The sequence below is a fragment of the Mus caroli genome, chromosome 5 (genome assembly GCF_900094665.2).
Source record: "Mus caroli chromosome 5, CAROLI_EIJ_v1.1, whole genome shotgun sequence".
NCBI classification, from domain to species: Eukaryota; Metazoa; Chordata; class Mammalia; order Rodentia; family Muridae; genus Mus; species Mus caroli.
Genome location: NC_034574.1, coordinates 20,337,736 through 20,357,846, shown reverse-complemented (window position 1 = coordinate 20,357,846; position 20,111 = coordinate 20,337,736). Strand labels below are relative to the sequence as shown.

Here is a 20,111-nt window from a genome sequence, read left to right as displayed (position 1 = left end):
TTTTTGTGTATACATTCCTCTGTTGAGGGGCATCTGGGTTCTTTCCAGCTTCTGGCTATTATAAATAAGGCTGCTATGAACATAGTGGAGCATGTGTTCTTACCGGTTGGAACATCTTCTGGATATATGCCCAGGAGAGGTATTGCGGGATCCTCCGGTAGTACTATGTCCAGTTTTCTGAGAAACCACCAGACTGATTACCAGAGTGGTTGTACCAGCTTGCAATCCCTGTTTGTTTTTCTTTGAAAACAGTTTATTTGTATTTTTATTTACTTCTCTCTGTGACTGTCCAGCACATTTGTGCTGGTGCCTGCAGAGGCCAGAAAAGGTGCCATTGCTGGGAACAGAACTTGAATCCTCTGGAAGAACAGCAAATGCTCTTAGCCTTTGAGCCATCTCTGTAGCCCCAGGAACTGGGATGTTTGACATCAATTTATGAAAACTTATTGGAGAATTTTAACCTTGTAGATTAGTAGGGATGTTGAAATAGTTGATTTGGTAGATTGAGTATAGGATTAGGGTGGTGGTCAAGGAGAGAAATGATCTTAAATGTTTGGAAGGGTTCAATGATAAGATCTGCTAATAGATTTTTAATGGGTTAGGTGAGGAAAAGAAAGTTGCTTTTTTTCCCTTATTTTAAAAAAGATTTATTTGCGCACGCCTTTAATCTCAGCACTCGGGAGGCAGAGGCAGAGGCAGGTGCAGGCAGATTTCTGAGTTCGAGGCCAGCCTGGTCTACAAAGTGAGTTCCAGGACAGCCAGGGCTATACAGAGAAACCCTGTCTCAAAAAATACCAAAAAAAAAAAAAAAAAAAAAAAAAGATTTATTTATTTATTTAATGTATGTGAGTACACTGTAGCTGTCTTCAGACACACCAGAAGAGGGCATCAAATCTCAATACAGATGGTTGTGAGCCACCACACCATGTGGTTGCTGGAATTTGAACTCATTACTTTTGAAAGAGCAGTCCGTGCTCTTAACTGTTGAGCCATCTCTTCAGCCCTGAAAGTTGCTTTTTTGATTGCTGTTTTTCACATCTGTGGACAAGTTGCTTTTTTGATTAGGTCATGTGGAACAAATAACAAACAAGAGGTCAAGTATCTTCTTTCACACTCTGCTGTATTCCCTTTAGACAGGATCTCTCACTGAAGCCTGCCACTTTAGCTAGGCTGGATGTCCTGTGAGCTCCCAGGATCCTCTTTGTTAGGGTTACAGTTATTGTGGGATCATGCCCAGCTGTTTTTTTTTTTATTTTTTTCTTTTTTCTTTTTATTGTTGTTGTTCTTCTGTATTTTATTACTGAACAAGCCAGTTAGAGGTCATGTGGAACAAATAAATAGCAAATCAGACCCCAAGTTTAAAGAGATTAAAAATGTTGAGCTCCTCAGTTATGTGCGCTTTGTTCTCCTTATACCTCTATTATCAATTTTCACATGAGTCTATTGGGGAATAATATAATTTTGCTTTTGTTTCTTGGCCAAAAATTGCTTGATTCCAAAAGTCTGCTGAGAAGCTGAGTAAGGGATGGTGTGCAGCATCTGAGGGAAGGAGAAGAAATGCTCACCTTTTTGCATAAAATGAAATGATAGTCAAAATATGTAGATGGAAAGCTGGAAATGTAGCTCACTGAGAGAGCTCTTGCCTAACATGTACAAAGACCTACTTCAGTCTTTAGTACTCCTCCCCACATGCTCCCCCCCAATGCACACCTGCAATCCCAGTACACAGGAGGCTGAGGTGGGTGCTCCCTGCCAATCCCGACAACCAGAATTGTTCTGGCACTCACATGATAGGAGAGAACTGACTTCCTTAATTTTTTTTTTTTGACCTCCACATGTGTGCTATGACATCTGCTCCTCCCCCAAATTAAATAAATAGATAGATAATAAATGTGTTTTTAAGACAAAGGTCATAAGTGGAACAAACAGCATGATGGAGAACACTTCATTTTTGACAGAACGATGTTTGTGGGCTGGCAATATTTTTCTTTGGTGTAGCTTTAATTTCTTTTCAGTGTCTACTTATAATGGTGGTTCTTAAATGCTTTAACCTTCCTTTTAGACCACCACCCACCAGAAGTAGTGGAAAAGAAAGGTTATTATGATATGGGAGAAGTGGACCTGTTTAGGAATGGTTCTTTGGAGCAAATCCCATCTGCATTGTTAGGAAATCAGCAGTTCAGTTCACAGGTCAGCAGCAGCACCTTGATCCACTCGCAAACTGTCAACTTCACGGATATACTGGCAGTCCAGTTCAGTAGTGTTGGGACAGTAGTAGTGGTGGCACAGCCTAGCAGGAACAGCCAGGCTTCAGCTGAATGGGCAAGAAGTCAGCAGGAGGGATTTGGACCAGCAGGGACACCAGGAGAAGTTCTCTGCCTTGTCTCTCTCAACAAAGAGATGATCAGCAAATTAGCAAGACCAAGAAGTGATGCAGAGCTAGCTCTACAAGCAAGCCCCTCTCACAGTCTGTTAAATCCTATTTATACTTCCTCCAAACATCACATGTGCTCCGCCAGTCTTGCCTCAGCTCATGCATCCGTCTTAGATGACATCACTTTGCCAATCAGCCCAAGTATGTGGAAGCAGGAAGCTTCAGGACACCACCAGAAGGTTTTTGGTGCATTTCTCTCAATGGAGCCTCAACAAATTGGAGCTCAATTATGCAGTGTAAGGCAGACTAATAAGAATCTGTCATTAGCAAAGAATCTTTCTTCACATGTCCTTTTTGCTTTAGCAGAATATTCTCTCTCCTGTGTCTGTTTCAGTGAAACCTTTCTTTACAAGACTGTCTTAGTAAAAACATCCTTTCACCTGTGTCCACTCAGGAAAACACTCCTTCACTTGTTTGCTCCAGCAAAACAGCATCTGACACAATTGACTTTCCAAAGAACCTTAAGTTTCCACTTCAATTTGGCATTGGTAGTCAGATTCTCATCCTAGTCTTTCTGCTTAGTAGCCATTTGATAAGATCATGTAACAGTTTTTTTTCAGCTTTAAATGCGATCACAGTAGCATTTACTGGGTTGTGGGCAGATAAATGCATATAAAGATGACTTGCAGAGGTTAGGAGGAGTGAACAGGTGTCAGAGTAAACTATTGTTTCTTTGCTGTTGGCAGTGAATATGGGTAATAAAATGATTATTTCATGTGTAAAATTAAAACGTAACTGTGTGTGGTGGTTAGTGCATACTTGATATTCTAGTACTGCAGAGGCTGACAGAGGATTGTGGGTTCCAGGTCAGTGATGGCTACAGAGGAAGACCCTGACACAAGCAAAACCAGTAACAGTACCATAGGGGCTGAGGAGATAGCTCAGTTGGTAAAGTGCCTGAGGATTTGACTTCAGATTCCTGGCTCTCATATAAAAACCATGTATACACATGTCTGGAACCCTAGTCCTTGGTAGGCAATAATGGGCTCTTCTTAGTTCTCCCTTTCTAGTGCTGGTATTAACAAGTAAGCACCTTCCTTATTTGATTTTTACCTTTTTTACATTTATTTGTGTGTGTTCCTGCACGTGCGTTTACATTTGTGTGTGCATGCATGTAGGTACCTGTGGAGGCCAGAAGAACTTAAGATGTGAGCTACCTAATGTGGGTGCTAAGAACTGAACTCAGTCCTTAACTACTCAGTCATTGCTTCAGCCCCATGCCCTGCCTTTCTTTTCCGTTCTGTTCCTTTCCTTAACTTTCCTTTCCTTTTCCCTGACACAAGGTGTTTTGGTTAGGGTTTTACTGCTGTGAATAGACATCATGAACAAGGCAACCATTTTATTAGGCTTACAGGTGCAGAAGTTCAGTCTATTATCATCAAGGTGGGAGCATGGCAGCATCCGGGCAGGAATGTGCAGGAGTTGCTGAGAGTTCTACATCTTCATCTGAAGGCTGCTAGCAGAATACTGGCTTCCACACAGCTAGGAGGAGGATCTCAAAGCCCACACTCATAATGACACACTTCCTCCAACAAGGGCACACCTCCAAATAGTGTCACTCCCTGGGTCAAGCATATTCAAAGGACCTCATGGGTTTCTTTTTGTAGCCCTGTAGACCAGGCTGGGATCAAAGGTGTGTATTTCCATCACCAGGCCCCATGTCCTCTTTTTAAAAATGTAAGTTCTGAGGATTCAGCTTAGGTTCTTATGATTGAAAGGCAAGCTCCTTATCATCCTACCTACTGTGATATCTTAGTCTTTGTCTCCACTCTCCAAGTACTGTGATTATAAGCATGTACCACCATACCCAGTTTTTTAGGGTATGGGGATAGAACCCAGTGTTTCATGCATACCAGACAAGCATGCTACCACCGGGCTACATCCCTACAGTAGTCTTTTCTGGGTTGTAGGATGGGAATTGAATTCAAGACTTTGTGCATGGTACTATACAAACACTTCATACTTCAGCCCCACTAGTTCATATTTCACTTGTATTTATTTTCCTGCACATTCCTATTTAGGTCTTGTCAAATGTCAGAAACCTTAATTAAAAAATGGCTTCAACAAGTAGAAATTTTCCTCACAGATATAATTTAGTAGCATATGAAATTGTCACAGACTTAGATATGTTCCCCCTTCTGGTTCCTTTTATTCTCACCATATTGGTGGTTGCTAGATAAATTTATTCAGCGGCTATAATATATGAAAAATATAATGTTACCATGGGAAATAGAGAACAAGATCATGGAACTTGATGAGGATGAGGGAGAAGACAGACTAACAGAGGTTAACATTTCATTATGTATGAAATGTTAATTATTATGGAAAAAATAAAGTAGTGGACAGGATAAGAACAGCGAGCAGTATTGGGTTAATAAGCTGATCAGGGAGGTTTCAGTAAGATGACTGAATCTAAAAGGGACTGTGAGAGTGCAGAGGCTGGTGTGGATGTGGGGGATTAGCATAGGGAACAATGAATGCAAAAAGGCTTGAGTTTTTCATAGAACTGAGTTGAAAAGAAGCATCAGGACTGAACAGTGTGATAAAGGGCAAGTAAGCAAAGTATTGGGAGTCAAGCCATGTAGGACCTTGTGAGAACTTTTTTTTTTTTTTTTTAATTTAGGTGGGAAGAGATGCCTGTGGGAGCTTTTGAGCAGAGAAGTGACCTAAAACATTCCTTTCAGAGCACCTGGTATAGGTGAGGCCTTGGGTTCAACCTTTAGCACCGTAAAGGAGGAAAAAATAAATGCTCATACTACAGCTTTGTTGAGAAGAGAATGAGAGGATACAGGAGAAGCAGGCTGACTATTAAGAGAACCGTAAGCAGCCAGGAGAGAGGGTTTAGAGGAAGAGAGAAGTAGGCATATTGAAGTGATTCTTCATGTTGTCAGGACCAGCTCAAAGGATTTATGGAATATTATTGATAGAGGGTGGGAGGAAGAAGAGGATTTGCATCAACAGGCATTGTCAGAAAGATGGCATTGCTCACATACCTCTTTCATTTGGAACATAAACATTTACTGAAGCCTTTGTAAGTTTTTCTCTCAGCTCTTTTTGGGGCCTCGACTAGGTGTGCTTCCATGTAGTAGGTATAACTGAGGCTGGGAAAGCCATAATGTGTACATCAGCTTCATATAGGAGGTGTACTCTATAACAAGGAACAAAATATGAGCTAGGAGGATATGTGATTGGGTCACTAATAATGATGTGGGTTTTTGTTGGGTTGGCCATAACTCTGTGGTGACTTGTAAATAATCTTTCATAATAATTACTTAGACACACACACACACACACACACACGTGTATGGTATGTATCTGTATGTGTATCAGAATGGAACATTTTGGACAAGTTCATTAAGCCTAGAGCATTTAATGATCATGCATATGGAACACTGAGCACAATGCCTTTAAAACACGTAAGGGGAAAAGTAATGAAGTGGTCCGAAGCTCATCATTTTAACCTTTGACTAGGTATTGATTATTAATAATTACTAACCAGGTGAATGGTAAATGGACAAGTAGGGCCGAGAGGAAATACCTGAAATTTAGTAAAAAGAATGTTTAAAGTTATCCTTTTGTCTTTTTCAAATGATGTAGCTCATTGGTAGTTTTTTGTATGATAGGTCATGCCTTCAATTGAGTGACTACTTTGAAGCTTTTCCTGTTCCGGACACTGTCGTGCATAGAAAGTATTCACGTTGGTATACTTGGTAGACTTCTTCTAAATTCTGAGTTGTGAGCTTAAAAACGCTTTCCTTTCCTGTCCTTTTTTTTTTGCTTGTTGTTTGCTGTTGTTTGAGACGGGGTTTCTCTTTGTATCCTTGGCGCTCCTGGAAGACTCTCTGCAGACTAAGCCGGCCTGTTCCTGCGTATCTGCCTCCAGAGTGCTGAGATTAGAGGTGTGTACTACCACTGTTAGGCGAGACAGGGTTTCTCTGTGCAGCCTTGGCTGGCCTGAAACTCACTCTGTAGACCAGGCTGGCCTCGAACTCAGGTATTCACCCGCCTCTGCCTCCCAAGTGCTGGGGCTAAAGGTGTGAGACACCACTGTTCAGCTAAAAAGACATTCTAAGAAAATTAATTTTGGTTTATGTCATAAAATTTCTAGAGTTACAATATTCCAAGACAAAATATATCCACTTATTTATGTCCTTTTCATATGGACTTCCCACCCCCAAGACTTACTTATTTGTTCCATGTATGTATGTTCATATGTTACAGACATGCTAGTGGAAGCCAGAAGGTGTTGTAAGTCCTTTAGCTAGACTTACATACAGACAGTTGTTATGAACTGCTCTATGTGGGTGCTGGGAACTGGACTTGGGTTGTCTAGAAGGGCAGCAGCTGCTCTTTAATCACTGAGTTCTCTCTAGTCCCATAGAATCCTTTTTTTTTTTTTTTTTTGGAAGGAATGATTGAGGATTTGGAGGGAGATCAGTTTAATGGGCCTTATATATAATGTATTATTTTCTTACCAATTTGCCCAGAGAAATGTTTTTCCAGGTGAGGAGAGAGTATAATAATGATAAATAAGATTTCTCCCCCTTCATCTGAATGTTGGGGCTTGAGCCCAGGAAGATTTTTATTTTCAATGAAGTTTTGCTATTGACTAGATGTAAGGCATTATACATTTTTATTTTCTTTACCCTTGTATTACACTTTGTCTTACATAGTTACAGTTGGGACTGCAGAGATGCTTCAGTGGATACAACGCCTGATGGGCAAGTATGAGGCCCAGAGTCCAGGTCTTCAGAGCCCATGTGAAAGCTAGGCAGGTGTGGCAGAGGGGGACATGGGATTCTTTTCTGGTGGTTTTTTTTTTTTTTTTTCCTTTTTTCTTTTAAACTAACCGAATGTCACTGTGTGCATCTGTATGTGCAAGAATGCATATGTGCATATGAATCAGAAGATGGCCTAGTCAGCCATCAGTGGGAAGAGAGGCCCATTGGTCATGCAAACTTTATATGCCTCAGCACAGGGGAATGTCAGGGCCAAGAAGTGGGAGTGGGTGGGTGAGGGAGTGGGTGGGGGAGCGTGTGGGGGACTTTAGGGATAGCACTGGAAATGTAAATGAAATAAATACCCAATTAAAAAAAACATAAAAAAAAAGAGTGAATATGTGTAGTGGAGACATGGAGCAGAATTGAGCAATAGTTAACTTGTCTTTGGATAGGGACTAGTCCACTGAAGAGCTGATAAGATAAGAAGTTGAAGTTCTGGAGGATTCCCTGTTAATTAGAATGTGTATGAAGTGCTATAGCCCCTCTCAATCATTTCCATATAATTTAAGTCTCCCTCCTTTAGTGTTATTGCAAGACAAGGTCTCACTAGTTATTTTAGGCTAATCTGGAACTCACTATGTAGTACAGGCTGGCTTTGAACTTAATCGTTCTACCTCAACTTTTAAAATCTGATATTCATGAGTGAGCCACAATGATTCACTCAAAATGTTGAGGAATCCATTTGGATGAATTTATATAAGTAATAATAAAGCCAAAGCTACTTTTCCATATCTCAGAATCAAAGTTTTTTGTTTTTCCTTTTGAGCTTCCTTATTTTTGTTTGTTTGTTTTTGTTTTGTTTGTTAGTTAAGATTAAACTATCAGAGGTGGGAAGGATCTGAGAGAGTTGGCTCCACTTTCCAACTGACCATGGCCATTTACTTTCTGGGCCTGTATTTTCTTGATTGAAAATGGGGAGGAGTCTTAAGTGTCTGTTACCCTGACTTCAAGAAAGTTCAGTGCTTGTGACCTCCCTCCCTCCCTCCTCACTACCCCTTCCCCACACCCTAACTCATGTGCCCTGATTGGTGGTTTGTAGTTTCTGTAGTGACCATTTTCCTCTTAGTATGAGGGTTACTCATCATATTGGTGTGTACTTCTGAACTTAGTCCTCAAGTCCTCAGGAAAGTGTCTAATAGTGTACTTTTTAGTTCTGCCTCCACCAGTTCCTTTGTGGAACTAACAAATTACCACAGAGTAGCTACTTAAAATAATAGAACCTCCCTCTTTGTTTCTTTCACTATTGGAAGCTGAAAATCCAAGTCAGTTGAGTCCATTCTTTCTAGGCTTTTCAGTTTGGTTTGCAGATAGCTGTATTCTTACTGTGTGTTGACATGGTCTTGCTTTGTGTTTGTTTGTTTGTTTAAATTGTGATGTCATTTTGTTAAACTTGTATGTGTGTGTGCATGCATGCTCATGCCCACACACCTATATGGAAGTCAGAGGATAATTTGTGGGAGTTGGTTGTCTCCTTCTATGCTGTGGGTCATGAGTATTGCACTCCTGTTGACAGGCTTGGCAACAAGTGCCTTTACCTGCTGAGTCACCTCACCAGCCCCGAGACTCCCCCCCCCCCCCCCCCCCCCAAAAAAAAAAAAAAAATGCACTCGAGAGTCATTGGGTATTGCACCTAAATACCAGGGGAGGCTTTATGCCCAGGAATAGTTGACCAGTGCCCCCCCCCCCCCCCTTCTTGGTTGTTGTTGTTAATTTACAAAGATAAGATTTATTCATTTTCTTTATGTTAGATAGAGTTTTGCCTGAATGTATGTGCACTAGCTTTGTGCTAGGTGCCCATGAAGGTCAGAAGAGGTTGGATCCTCTGGAACCAGGTTAATGGATGGCTGTGAACCACCATATTGGTGCTGGGAACTGAACCAACCCAGTTCCTCTGCAAGAGCAACAAATAACTTTTACCTTTGAGCTATCTCTATAGCCCTGCTCCTGGCCCCATCAGACTACATCTTAAGTCCATTTTAACTTCATTTTACCTTAAAGGCAGCTCTATTTCCAAATAAAGTTACATCCTAGGGTACCTGAGCATTAGGGCTTCCGATCTTTCAGAAAAAAAACTTCCTGTCTGTATTTCTGATACTATTTTTCTTCTTTTGAGTTGCCTGGACAAAATGCTTCAGAAAAGCATCTTAAAGAGAGACAGACAGGTTTTAGCCTGGTGTGGTGGTGCACACCTTTAATCCCAGCACTCAGGAGGCAGAGCAGGCGGACTTCTGAGTTCGAGGCCAGCCTGGTCTACAGAGTGAGTTCCAGGACAGCCAGGGTTATACACAGAAACTCTGTCTCAACCCCCCCCCCAAAAAAAAAAAAAAAAACAACCAAAAAAAAAACACAAAGAGAGGTGGGGAGAGGGGGAGGTTTTATTTACATCACAGTTTCAGATGATTCAGTCTGGCTGCTTGTCCATGTGCTTAAACAAAAGTGTGGTGGGATCACATGGTTCTTCATGTAAGGGTGGACAAGAAACAGAGAAAAGGATGCTTGGGCGCTGACTTTGGGCCTCCATCCACAAACCCCCCTCCCCTCCCCGAATCCCTAAAAACATTTCTAATGTTTCTGTTTCAACAATTGTACAAGTAAAATCTCTATACCTTTATTCACATTGTTAAAATTACTGTACTGGGTTGATTAACTGGGGGAAGATTGAGACTATCCTCATATTGGGCAGTGGAGGAATTCATTTTTAATCCCAGCACTAGGGAGGCAGAAGCAGGCAGATCTCTAAGTTCAAAGCCAACCTGTTCTACAGAGGAAGTTCTAGGACAACTAGGGTTAAATACAAAGACACCCTGTCTCAAACAAAAACAAAAACAAAAACAAACAAACAACAACAACCAAACCAAAAAACCAAAAACCAAGAACAAACCAAAAAAACCAAACCAAACCAAAAACCACCCTCATATGTATTTGTTCAGAATCTGAGAAATGTGACCTTGTTGGGGGAATTATAAAATTTTGAAGTTTCTGGCTTCTGTGACACCATCAACATTGGATCCTCTCCAGGCCTCCTCCTGGTTATCCTGTTGTTGCCCTGTGTCATGGAGATCCTGAAGCTTTGGTTCGGCAAGACCAGCCCTTTCACATGGCTCTACAGTTCGCAGATGATAGAGATTTTGGGTCATATTCATTTTTAAAATATGCATATTTTAATTTAAATATATTTACTTGTTATAGTAGGCTGGATGGATAGCAAGCTGTTAAGAGTACATACTGCTCCTCCTTAAATTCTCAGCATCTATATGGTAGCTCACAACTAGCTTTAAATCCAGTTCTAGGGACTCTGATGCCTCCTTTTGGCCTTCCTGAGTACCAGGCATGAACATGGTGTGCCTATACACATGTAAGCAAAGTACTCATACACATTAAGATAGGAAAGAGAATTTTAGGAAAGAGAATTTAAAACATATATTAAGTATAAATATATCCACTTTAATGAGATTGATCAAATAATATGTTCGTTATAAAACAGCCTAATATTTTCCCTTAGCCTTGATGTTTCACTTCACAAGATGATAATATAGGAGTTTGGGAGTTTGGTTTTGATCATTTAACATTATTATTAATCCTATATCTTTAAAGTTTTTTTTTTAAAAATAATTATTATTTCTCTGTATAGCCCTATCTATCCTGGAACTCTGAGATATACCTGTCTCTGCCTCCAGCACTGGGATTAAAGATGTATGCCACCACACCTGGCATATTTTAAAGTGTTTTAACACATGTTGTGTGCATTTACCATAAACTAACAAATGGTATAAATCACAAGTATGGTGGTGATCATTTGATCATTCTGTCTACACATTTCTGGCTTGTAGATAAGATGCTGTGTGCAATGAAACACGAGTACATAGGAGTATTTGTTTTTTTATGTTTTGCGACAGGATTTCATGTATCCCGAGCTTGTCTTTACCATTTATGTTGTTAAAGATGACCTTAACTAAAAAAAACAAAGCAAAACAAAAAAAAATACTTAACGGCCGGGTGTGGTGGCGCACTCCTTTAATCCCAGCACTAAGTAGGCAGAGGCAGGTGGATTTCTGAGTTCGAGGCCAGCCTGGTCTACAAAGTGAGTTCCAGGACAGCTAGGGCTATACAGAGAAACCCTGTCTCGAAAAACCAAAAAAGAAAAAAGATGACCTTAACTTCTGATTCCCCTGACTCCTGCTAACTGCTGGTATTACATGCACCGACCACTATGCTTAGTTTTATGTGGCTTCTGGGATAGAACCCAGGATTTCATGCATGCCAGCCAAGTACTTTACAACTGAATGTTTTTAGCTTTTTGTTTTTGGTCAATATTATTTTTGGGAGGCAGTATTGCTGTGTAGCTTCAAATGCCCTTAAATTTATCATACTACCTCCTCAAGCTCCGGAATCATGAGATTATAGATATATGACACCATACCTGGCAAAGAGGGCTAGAGAGATGGCTTAGTAATTAAGAACATTGTCTGTTCTTCAGGAGGATTCAGGTTCAAATCCCAGCACCCACATGGATGCTTACAACTGTAGTTCCAAGGGATCTGACATACAGACATGCATGCAGGCAAAACACCAGAGCACATAACATAAAAATTAAAAAAAAAAAAAGTATTTAAACAAAACAAGTGGGATTGTACTAAACATTCTCTTGTAATACTGTCTCTATTCACATGTGCACCTTGAGTTCACTCTTTAGCCCAGAATGGTCTGTGGTCTTCTTGCCTTAGTCTCCCAGTGCATGCATGACTGCGTGCTTGACTGTAGTTTTTGTTGTTGTTGTTTATTTCATTTCTTGCCTTTCCCCCCTTTACTTTTACTTTAAAATTTTTTGACTTGTCTGGTCTATGTAGTGAATTCCATGCCTAGCGATGGCTTTTTAGGGACCCCGTCATTCATATATTTAAAATATTTCACGTGGGTCTCACATGCAGATCAGAGAATAACTTTGGGCATAGTTTTTGCCTTCCACCTTGTTTCTTGTTTTTTCTGCTGAGCTGCATAAACCAGTTTCTGGTGATTCTCTTTTTCTACTTCCTATCTTTCACTATAGGAGTCCTGGACTAACGGGATACTTTGATGGACTCTGAGAATTATCAGACTGGTCAGGTGTATGTAGTAAGTACTCACTGAGTAATCTCCTTGATCTTATTTTCTTATTGAGATGGTTTATCTGTGTAACCCTGACTGGCTTGGAATTTGTTAGGTAGACCACTCTGGTGTCTTGGTATGAATCTCTGCTGGAATTACAGGCCTGTGGTACTATGCCTTGCTAATTCCTGAATTTGTTATTTTCCCTTTCTTTAAAATGTTGATTGTTGTGATGAATCTACAAAGAGAACTGTTAGTTGGAGTCATGCTAGGTAAAATCTCAGGTTTAACACACTAACTTGGCCTGATCTCTGATGTCAGCACTCAATGTGAAAAGGTGGCTCAAGTGTTGACGTTTGCCATGAAGAGGCAAGGTGATGGAGTTACATATACTAGGGAGGTTTGGGACAAGTACTGTGAGTGGATAAGAGTCTCCTGTCAGTAGTGCTTTCATCTCAATCACATGTAAGGGAAATTCACAAAAATGTTAATCAGCTGTGTGCCCAGGAGGAAAAAAAGCCAGTTGGACTGTCAGTGTACTCTGCAATGCCCAAGAGAGTTCACAAGTTCCTTGGCCTTTGAGAGACTGTTCTGTCTGTAGTCTAGATGATGACAATGAGAACTTAGGTGAAGCAGCACTTTAGGAAAACTGTGTAAGCATCTTCACGTTTAGTTGTTATGAAATCTTTTGAGTGAAGGTTGTTACTCCTGTTTTCCTTTTCAACAAAGAGTTCCAGAGAGTTGTAGAGCCAGAATTTGAACGAGGCAGTCTTCTCATAGGACTTGTGCTTTAATGTAGTGGAGGCTCTGCACTAACACAGTTCCACTAAGCTCTGTCTGAGTTCTTTATTCTGTTGATACTTTTCAGCAAAGGTCTTTTTGCTGCAATAATTTCTTTCATGAGACTTTCCACTTGTGATTCCCTTCTCCTTGTTAAAAATTATCCACCTTACTTCCTAAGGATATCCTTTTCCCTTTACTCTTAGAAACTCTTCTATCTTAAAAAAAATGGTTGGTTATATGTAAGGATGTAGAGATTAATGTAATGAATCCCCTATCCTGTCATCACTTAATCTAAAACAACAGCACACACACCAGCTTTAGTTCATTTATTATTACTTTTGATAAAATATATTATTGAAAAATAGTTTTTTTTTTTCTAAAGAAAGTAAATGATGTATTGTATAGAGATTTTCATATGTACTAGAAAGTACAGTGACCGGGCATGGGGGCGTGCCCCTTTATTCCCAGCACTGCAGAGGTAGGTGACTGTGAATTCGAGGCCAACCTGGTCTGCGTAATGAAATTTAGGACATCCAGGGAAACCCTATACTGTCTTGGGGAAACAAACAAACAAACAAACCAAAAAAAAAATGGCCTAGTTTTAGGAATTTTGTCTTATCTTGCACTGTATTTTAGTACACTGGTAAGCTGGAAAGAAGTATAGATACTATAGGTATGTAATTAATATTTTTGTGGGCTTTTTAAAATTTAATGTATAACTGCACGTATACTTGTGTACTAGAAGTGGGTATCAGATTTCATTATGACATAGTTGTGAGCCACCATGTAGTTGCTGGGAATTGAACTCAGGACCTCTGGAAGAACAGTCAGTTCTCTTAATCGCTGAGCCATCTCTCCAGCCCTAATTAAATTTTTATTTGAAAATTCATACAATATATTCTGATCATAGTTTCTCCTTCCCCATCCCCTCCTGGATTCTCCCCACCTCCATACTTATCCAGCTCCAGGTGTTCCTTCTCTTTCTCCTTAGAAAACAACCACAACCCGCCCTCTTGCATTACTTCAAACCAGGCATGGTGTTACTTATAAGTAATTGAGAATGTTATCTTTATAAAGTAAGGATTTTTAAAAACCCTTAGTTTCGAGTTCAAAGCTAAGAAATTAAGTTGAAATTACACTAGAGTATGTGGGGCTGAGGAGCCGGCTCAGTGGTTAAGAGCACTTGCTGCTTTTGCAGAGACCTCAGTTTCAGTTCCCAGCACCTACAAGGTTGTTTACAACCCCTTGTAACTCTAGTTCCAGGGGATTCAATAGCTTTCCTGCCCCTGACAAGCACAGCACACATGTGGGTTCACATGTGTACACTCAAGCAAATGTTCATATACATGAAATAAAAATAAAAGCAAGACAGAATGAAGTTAATGTGTGTGTAACTTGGTTCAAGTGATCCTTTCTACCTCAGTCTTGAAGGTAGCTGGCACTACAGTGGCATATACCAGGTTGGTCAGTATCGCTTGGTTGATTATTCTCTGTAATTATTCATATAGAAAAGGCAGGATAAAGGTTTGATTCTTCTCTGTCTTTTACTTAGTTTTAATTTAATCAGTGTGTTCATTAAACTTTCCCAGCAGCAATAGATTTTTCTTATTTTCTGTCTCTGCAGCAAAGTATTGGAAGCACACAGAAGTGATGTGGTTCTTTTTAAGGGGTCACTGGGTAGTAGAAATTCAGTGCAGAGCTTGTAGCAGAACCACTAAGCTAAGTCAGAAAAGCATTATAGTTTTGATTTCTACCTATTTGATTGCTGAGGGATTATTGGAGGAAATAGAGGTACTTTGCAGGCAGAGGGAGTAGCTTGTACAAAAGCTGTACCACGTGAGTGAGGGTTTTTTTTGGGGGGAGGGGGGAGCAGGATCGTTGTCAAACAGTGTCTATTGAATGTAAAGTAACCCCAGGCCCATGGGGAAGAAAGTTCCAAGGGTAATAGAGAATAATGTAGATTAAATACCCACTCACACATTTACTCATGTATACTCACACATTTATACACACACACACTCACACACACACACACACTCACACTCTAACCATACATCCAAATTCCAGCAGTGATAAACACCTACTTCTCCTCTAGCCTGAGTGGCACCTGGAAGGACCTCATAGTTTAGAAATGGAGCTCCAGGATGGGTCCTGATAGCAGCCTTGTCCATCCATGCCCTGCCTTGCTGGAGGTTAAAGCAAGTTGGTAGGATGCCTAGAAGGTAGTTGGCAACTCTTCCCCACTCTGCTGCAGACATTATTTGGCTCTGATCTCATTCATGGCCTCTTCTATGGAGCATGTGTCCCACTTGTTGGCCATAGGCACACAGCCATAGGTCTTGTTGGCCTATAGCATGTAGGCTGCATCTTTGGCTGCTCCTTTGCCAATACTTGTCCTGTAGTCACTGGCAGACTCACAACCGCGGGTCCCTGCTGTGCTGCCTCTTCCTCCTGCTTCTGAGCTAACTCCTTAGCTTCTGCTTCTCCTCAGCCTTCTGGGGGTCCCACCCCTCTCTATGACAGTAGCAGTCTAGCTCTTCATCTGAGGGTGCAAACCCTTTTTTGAAGATCATGATATAGTGACAAGTCATCATCTTCTCCAAAGGAGAAGGATGTGAGGCCAGCTACCTCTACCACATCATGTAGTATGCTCCACGCTCTCTTTCTTGTTCATAGGCTGAAACTTTTTCTTGATCTGTTCACTGTCCTGGATGAAACCAGACACTTCTTTCTCCATCCTTTTATGAAACTCCACTTTTTGCTGTATATCTTGCTTGTTCTTGTAGTTTCTTCAGGCAGGCAGTCTGCTCTAGGGCCTTACCAATAGGTCCGCCATCTTGGGACTGGGTGAGAGGGGCATGAGTGAGTTTGTAATGGAAGGAATAAAATTTACCAGGAGTTTAGCAAGCCTGGTACCAGACAAGAGATGAAACTGTAGAAGTAGTATGGGTTTTAAGTCAGTCTAAGGAATAGTTTTGAAGGTTGGGAAAGCCATTGCAATATTTAAGTGTGATGTAAGAAGTAATGTACTGGGCTAGAGAGGTGGCTCATGGATAAGGCTGTGTTCTCTTGTAGAGAACCTGGGTTCAAATCCTAGTACCAACATTGGTTGGATCACAGCTCCAGGGGCATCAGATGCCTCTGGCCTCCACAGCAACCTGTACACATATTGCACACATTCCTCCATAGACATACACACTTAACTAAACATGACTGTGTGTGTTGGGGTGTGGGGGGAGGGGAAGGCTGGCAGGACTGAAGTGGTCTTTTCTTTTCTTTTCTTTTCTTTTCTTTTCTTTTCTTTTCTTTTCTTTTCTTCCTTCCTTCCAACTATCTATACAGACTTCATTTTCTTTGATGTTCGCTTTTCTCTCTCTCTCATTCCTTTCTCTTCCCTTTATGCCTTCTATAGTCTTAGATTTTATTATTTTTTAATGTTGGACCACTGGCCGGGCTTGAACTGAGGTTGTTTAAAAAGTGACTGAGGAATGGATAGGTGGCCTAGCAAGCACTTAAGAGCACTTGTTGCTCTTAAAGAGGATCTGGGCTTGATTTCTGGTGCCCACATGGTGGTTCACAACCATCTGTAACATCATTTCTAGCAGATCCTATGTCCTCTTCTGACCTTTCTGGGCACCATGCCAGAGGTACACAAGCATCCATAAAGGTACACAATTATGAACCTTTAAAAAAACAAACAAAAAAGCATTGATTGTTAAGGAGACTCTGTTGCTGTCTTAGTATCAATGTTTTTTATGTTACCATACTAATAGGAATAAAAATTTATATAAGTGTAGGTAACTACTGAATATTAAACTGTAGTAATAGACATGTGTTAATGAGATAGATACCATTATCCCTTTTCAACAGATGAGGCAGAATATATCAGGGAGAAATTTCATTTGTTTTTAGGAACTGGGGTTGTGGCTCTTTACTGATCATTTGTCTGGCTTGCACAATATCCTCAATACTTTCCTCCCATCTTAAATAAAGTTACGATTCTAGTAAGAAAACATCAAGCTTAAGCTTTCATCTTCTCTAATTCACATACACTTAAAACACACACACACACACACACACACACACACACACACAATTTTAAACTATTGTTCCACCTCAGTCTATACTTAGCATGTTTCATAGAATCCCCTCTGCTCTAGAGCAAGTCTCTCATCCTTGCCATCATTTTCTCTCATCAATTTTTTTTCTAGGGTTTCTGGTCTAGTAACTGTGTAACTAATGACATGAGAGAGTCCTCAATGTAACTAATGACAATGTTTGATTCTTAGGAGGTAGTTTGATATTTTAGAATGCTCATAGGTTTAGATAGGTTCTTCTTCGGATGAATGGAATCAGTATACTGTATACATAATACAGATTAATAGAGACTATATTGGATTGGTCTAATACAACAGTGATAGTCTGTAGACCGGAGAGTCAAGAACCATTTTCCAAGTCTAGACAACTGAATGACTTAGACATAGAAGTCCCTAACCATAGCTTGGGAGAAAGCTTGGAAGAGTCTTCAGTCCTGGTTGAAAGGAAGGCCTGAGAAGCTGGAGTCTAATGCCAGCAGGTGGCAGAAGTGATAGATGCAGTAAATGGGGCATGTAGGCCCCTGGACTTTCTTTCCTCAGTAAGCCTTTGAAAGGTACCATGATTTAACCCAGTGTGCCCCTCTGTCCCCACTCTAGAATACTTCCATAGATGCACAGACAAATTTTACTTCCTGACTGTGTATGTGTGAGTGAGTGTGTGTGTGCGTGCATGCCTACTGCCTGTTATGGCACACATGGAGGTAAGAGGACAGTTTGTTTATTGGTTTTCTTTAATATATGGATCCTGGGGATCAAGCTCAGATTGTTGATATTAGTGCAAAAGACCTTTAATCAACTAATCCATTTTGCAAGTCCAAGGAAAACATTATTACCGTTATGTTAGGGTTTTACTTGGTATGTTTTACACACACACACTCACACACACACACACACACACACACGGTATGTTTTATTCACATATGCACACACAGTGTATGTGTGTAGAAAACATGCAGAAAAAGTTGCTTCTCTTTTTACATATGGAGGATAGTCATAAAAGATTTATATGTTATTAACTGTAGTTGTATGATTTTAGTAGATGCTGAATATCAACACTTAAATAATTCATCTGAATAGTCTTTTCTTGGTGGACAGGGGAAAAGTCTCTGCTGGTACCCTATCATTTTGAAAATTCCATTCTAGTTAATTTGTTTTCTGTGTATGTGGGGAGGGCAAAAGAGCCTTGGTACTCACATGGGAGGTCAGAGGATAACTTGCTGGAGGTGATTATCTTCTACCCTGTGCCTCCTAAACATCAAAATGAAGTTGTCAGGCTTGGTGATGGGTACCTTCACCAGTTGACCATCTTGCAGGTCTTACATATCTATTTTTTGAAACTTAACACTGTATTAGTTACTTTCCTATTGCCCTGATAAAATACCATAACCAAGACAATTTACAGAAGAAAGGATTTACTTGGTGTTATGCTTCTAGGGTGGTGGTGGTTCTCAATCTGTGGGATGCAACCTCGTTGGAGTTTGTTATATTATGTTTTATAACAACAGCAGCAAAATTAGTTATTAAGTAGCAGCAAAATAAATAATTTTATGGTTGGAGGTTACCCAACATGAGGAACTGTACTAAAGGGTCACAACATAGGAAGGCTGAGATCCACTATTCTAGAGGCTTAGAATTCATCATGATGGGGAAGGTTGGTAGCTGGAGCAGGAAGTCTGAGAGCTTATCGTGTGCCACAAGTGTAAAGTTGAGAGCTAACCTGATATTGTGCCAGTCTTTTAACTCACAAAGCCACCTCCAGTGACACACCTCCTCCAATAAGGCTACACTTTCTTTAACAGTACCACCTGGAGATTTTTTCAAATGCTTAAGTCTATAGGAGACATTTCTCATTCAAACCAATACAAATACAATGCTCAAATGAAAATCCTTCATTTAATGACTTTGTTTGCTTTATTATTCATTCATGATAAATTCTCATCTTGCCTTCCTGGGCCAAAGATTATACAAATTCTAATGACTTTTAAAAAGGTGTTTTTATTTATTTCTTTATGTCCATTGCTGTTTTGCCTGCATGTATGTCTGTGTGAGTGTACTGGGTCCTCTGGAATGGGAGTTATAGGCAGTTGTGAGTTGTCTGTCATGTGGATTCTGGGAATTGAACCTAGGCCCTCTGGAAGAGCATCTAGTGCTCTTCTTAAATGCTGAGTCATTTCTCCAGCTTCTCTAGTGGCTTTTAATAATGACAAATATCACTAAAGAATAATTATAGCAATTTCTGTTCTTACTAAGAATAAATGTCTGGTATGGTGAAACAAGCCTTAAATGCCAGAGACAAGAAGCTCTGGTGACTTAGTCAGTTTACTTTGCTGTGAAGAGACACTGTGACCAAGGCAACACTTATAAAAGAAAGCATTTAAGTGGTGCTTGCTTACAGTTTCAGAGGACTAGTCAGTTATTGTCATGACAGGGAGTGTGGTGGCATGCATGGTGCTAGAGCAGTAGCTGAGAACTACATTCTCCAGGTGGAGAGGCTGAGAGAGACTGGGCCCTACACGGGCTTTTGAACCTCTTCCAAGAAGGCCGCACCTCCTAATCCTTCTAATTCTTGCAAAGCAATTCACTCTCTGGTAACTAAGGCCATTTTTATTCAGACCACACTTGGCATTACAGATTTCATTTCAAAGGGAAAATTACCTTTTTTACTCATCTTGAAAATTGTAGAAGCTGTATAATTTTAGGAAAACATCCTCATATTTTCCATCTAAAATGGTTATTTTTATGTTTCATAAGTCATCTAGGAGGGAAGGGATCTTCCAGAGGTACATGGGGTGAGGGGAGATGGAAAGCCAAACTTATCATTTATTTAAAAAGGCCTTCAGCCGGGTGTGGTGGCGCACGCCTTTAATCCCAGCACTCGGGAGGCAGAGGCAGGCGGATTTCTGAGTTCGAGGCCAGCCTGGTCTACAAAGT

General features: G+C 40.4%; 1 protein-coding gene and 1 pseudogene across 16 annotated transcripts in view; one reads left to right on the top strand and one right to left on the bottom strand.

The window, feature by feature from the left end:
* Kmt2c (lysine methyltransferase 2C) overlaps positions 1–20,111 on the top strand; it is a 234,437-nt gene that overhangs the window by 39,551 nt on the left and 174,775 nt on the right. The window lies entirely within an intron of this gene.
* LOC110294072 lies at positions 15,087–16,723 on the bottom strand (annotated as a pseudogene).